The following is a 4,044-nucleotide window of genomic DNA, read 5'->3' on the forward strand; positions in this document are numbered from 1 at the left end:
AATCTGAAATCTGAATCTGAAATCTGAATCTGAAATCTGAATCTGAAATCTGAATCTGAAATCTGAATCTGAAATCTGAATCTGAAATCTGAATCTGAAATCTGAATCTGAAATCTGAATCTGAAATCTGAATCTGAAATCTGAATCTGAAATCTGAATCTGAAATCTGAATCTGAAATCTGAATCTGAAATCTGAATCTGAAATCTGAATCTGAAATCTGAATCTGAAATCTGAATCTGAAATCTGAATCTGAAATCTGAATCTGAAATCTGAATCTGAAATCTGAATCTGAAATCTGAATCTGAAATCTGAATCTGAAATCTGAATCTGAAATCTGAATCTGAAATCTGAATCTGAAATCTGAATCTGAAATCTGAATCTGAAATCTGAATCTGAAATCTGAATCTGAAATCTGAATCTGAAATCTGAATCTGAAATCTGAATCTGAAATCTGAATCTGAAATCTGAATCTGAAATCTGAATCTGAAATCTGAATCTGAAATCTGAATCTGAAATCTGAATCTGAAATCTGAATCTGAAATCTGAATCTGAAATCTGAATCTGAAATCTGAATCTGAAATCTGAATCTGAAATCTGAATCTGAAATCTGAATCTGAAATCTGAATCTGAAATCTGAATCTGAAATCTGAATCTGAAATCTGAATCTGAAATCTGAATCTGAAATCTGAATCTGAAATCTGAATCTGAAATCTGAATCTGAAATCTGAATCTGAAATCTGAATCTGAAATCTGAATCTGAAATCTGAATCTGAAATCTGAATCTGAAATCTGAATCTGAAATCTGAATCTGAAATCTGAATCTGAAATCTGAATCTGAAATCTGAATCTGAAATCTGAATCTGAAATCTGAATCTGAAATCTGAATCTGAAATCTGAATCTGAAATCTGAATCTGAAATCTGAATCTGAAATCTGAATCTGAAATCTGAATCTGAAATCTGAATCTGAAATCTGAATCTGAAATCTGAATCTGAAATCTGAATCTGAAATCTGAATCTGAAATCTGAATCTGAAATCTGAATCTGAAATCTGAATCTGAAATCTGAATCTGAAATCTGAATCTGAAATCTGAATCTGAAATCTGAATCTGAAATCTGAATCTGAAATCTGAATCTGAAATCTGAATCTGAAATCTGAATCTGAAATCTGAATCTGAAATCTGAATCTGAAATCTGAATCTGAAATCTGAATCTGAAATCTGAATCTGAAATCTGAATCTGAAATCTGAATCTGAAATCTGAATCTGAAATCTGAATCTGAAATCTGAATCTGAAATCTGAATCTGAAATCTGAATCTGAAATCTGAATCTGAAATCTGAATCTGAAATCTGAATCTGAAATCTGAATCTGAAATCTGAATCTGAAATCTGAATCTGAAATCTGAATCTGAAATCTGAATCTGAAATCTGAATCTGAAATCTGAATCTGAAATCTGAATCTGAAATCTGAATCTGAAATCTGAATCTGAAATCTGAATCTGAAATCTGAATCTGAAATCTGAATCTGAAATCTGAATCTGAAATCTGAATCTGAAATCTGAATCTGAAATCTGAAATCTGAATCTGAAATCTGAATCTGAAATCTGAATCTGAAATCTGAATCTGAAATCTGAATCTGAAATCTGAATCTGAAATCTGAATCTGAAATCTGAATCTGAAATCTGAATCTGAAATCTGAATCTGAATCTGAATCTGAAATTTGAATCTGAAATCTGAATCTGAAATCTGAATCTGAAATCTGAATCTTAAATCTGAATCTGAAATCTGAATCTGAAATCTGAATCTGAAATCTGAATCTGAAATCTGAATCTGAAATCTGAATCTGAATCTGAATCTGAAATCTGAATCTGAAATCTGAATCTGAAATCTGAATCTGAAATCTGAATCTGAAATCTGAATCTGAAATCTGAATCTGAAATCTGAATCTGAAATCTGAATCTGAAATCTGAATCTGAAATCTGAATCTGAAATCTGAATCTGAAATCTGAATCTGAAATCTGAATCTGAAATCTGAATCTGAAATCTGAATCTGAAATCTGAATCTGAAATTTGAATCTGAAATCTGAATCTGAAATCTGAATCTGAAATCTGAATCTGAAATCTGAATCTGAAATCTGAATCTGAAATCTGAATCTGAAATCTGAATCTGAAATCTGAATCTGAAATCTGAATCTGAAATCTGAATCTGAAATCTGAATCTGAAATCTGAATCTGAAATCTGAATCTGAAATTTGAATCTGAAATCTGAATCTGAAATCTGAATCTGAAATCTGAATCTGAAATCTGAATCTGAAATCTGAATTTGAAATCTGAATCTGAAATCTGAAATCTGAATCTGAAATCTGAATCTGAAATCTGAATCTGAAATCTGAATCTGAAATCTGAATCTGAAATCTGAATCTGAAATCTGAATCTGAAATCTGAATCTGAAATCTGAATCATCAGCTTGTCGGAAAGATCGATCATGTATAAGTAACTTAATGGATATAAGAAGGATTATTATGAAAGCAAATGAAACGGCTAAATTAAAAGGAGCAATTGTCAGTATATATCTACAAAAAAGCATTTGATAATGTAAACCATGATTTTCTTTGGGATGTTTTAAAACAAATTTCGTTTTCCTTTAAGTCTTATCAATTGCATTAAAAACCTTTATAAAGATGCTTCATCAAAAATTTTATTTAATGGATTTATGACTAATGAGTTTAGAATCAAGCGTTCTGTTCGACAAGGGTGCCCCTTGAGTATGCTACTATTCGTTTTATATATTGAACCACTGCTAAGACAAATAGACAAAGAAATTTCGGGAATTTTGATATATAATAAGTTTGTTAAAACTGTGGCCTATGCTGACGATATCAACATTTTTATAAAAAATGACAATGAATTTGACTTGCTAAATCGCTGTTTTGTAAATTTTGAAACTTTTGGTAGGATTAAAATCAATTGAAAAAATCAATTTTTCTTAGATTAAACAAATGCAATCTAGGACCCCAACTGATTAAGGAAGTTAACTCTTTGAAAATTTTAGGTGTTGAATTTTGCTGTAAAATTTTGGATATTATTAATTTAAATTATGATCGAATTATTAAAAACATAAAGTATTTTTTCTATTTACATGGATCGAGAAATCTTAATTTGTATCAAAAATGTTGGCTTATTAACGCTTTTGTGTTATCCAAGCTCTGGTATATGGCCCAAATCTTTCCTCCTAACAACAAACATATAGCAGTTATAAAATCAGAAGTCGGAAAATTTTTGTGGGCTGGATATATTTTTAAGGTAAATAGGGATCAATTATATCTAAGCTGTACTGATGGAGGTTTGAGTTTTGTAGATCATGAGTCTAAAATAATGGCTTTATTTGCGAAAAATTTGAAGACTAAAGATGCAAACAACATAATGACAGAAAATTACATTCTAAGTTATTCCAAACCTCACGTACTTCCTGTCTCCTTAAGAAACAGTATTGAAGTAGCTAAAACTATAGTTGCAAACCCAGATTTAGTAGAATGTGCTCAGATATATACAGATATACTAAATAGAAAAAATATTGTCCCAAAAGTAAAATTAGATCATCCCCATATTAACTGGGATATAGTTTGGAAAAATTGTCATCAAAAATATCTTTCATCTGAGGACCGAGCTAGGATTTTTGTATTCTGTAACGATATTGTACCAAATCGAGAGAAGCTTTTTGCTTATGGTGTTGGAAATTTGGTTGATGGTAATTGTCAAAGGTGCTCCATGGCTGATAATAATTATCACAGGCTTGCTGAATGCACAGAATCTAAAAAAGTGTCAGATTGGATAAAAGAAATGATCTGGAAAAGGTGTAAAATGAAAATTAATAATCTAGAAGATCTTCTCTTAAAAGAAGTGGATCCGAATAATAAGAACGAAAAGGCTGCTCTGTGGTTTTGTAGCAAAGCAATGACGCATTGCTTTAAATTTTTTCCGAATGCTTCATTGTACCAATTAAAAAGAGAAATGCGCAATTTGAGATGGGAAAATCGAGAAGTGT

The sequence above is a fragment of the Uranotaenia lowii genome, chromosome 1 (assembly GCF_029784155.1).
Source record: "Uranotaenia lowii strain MFRU-FL chromosome 1, ASM2978415v1, whole genome shotgun sequence".
Lineage (NCBI taxonomy): Eukaryota > Metazoa > Arthropoda > Insecta > Diptera > Culicidae > Uranotaenia > Uranotaenia lowii.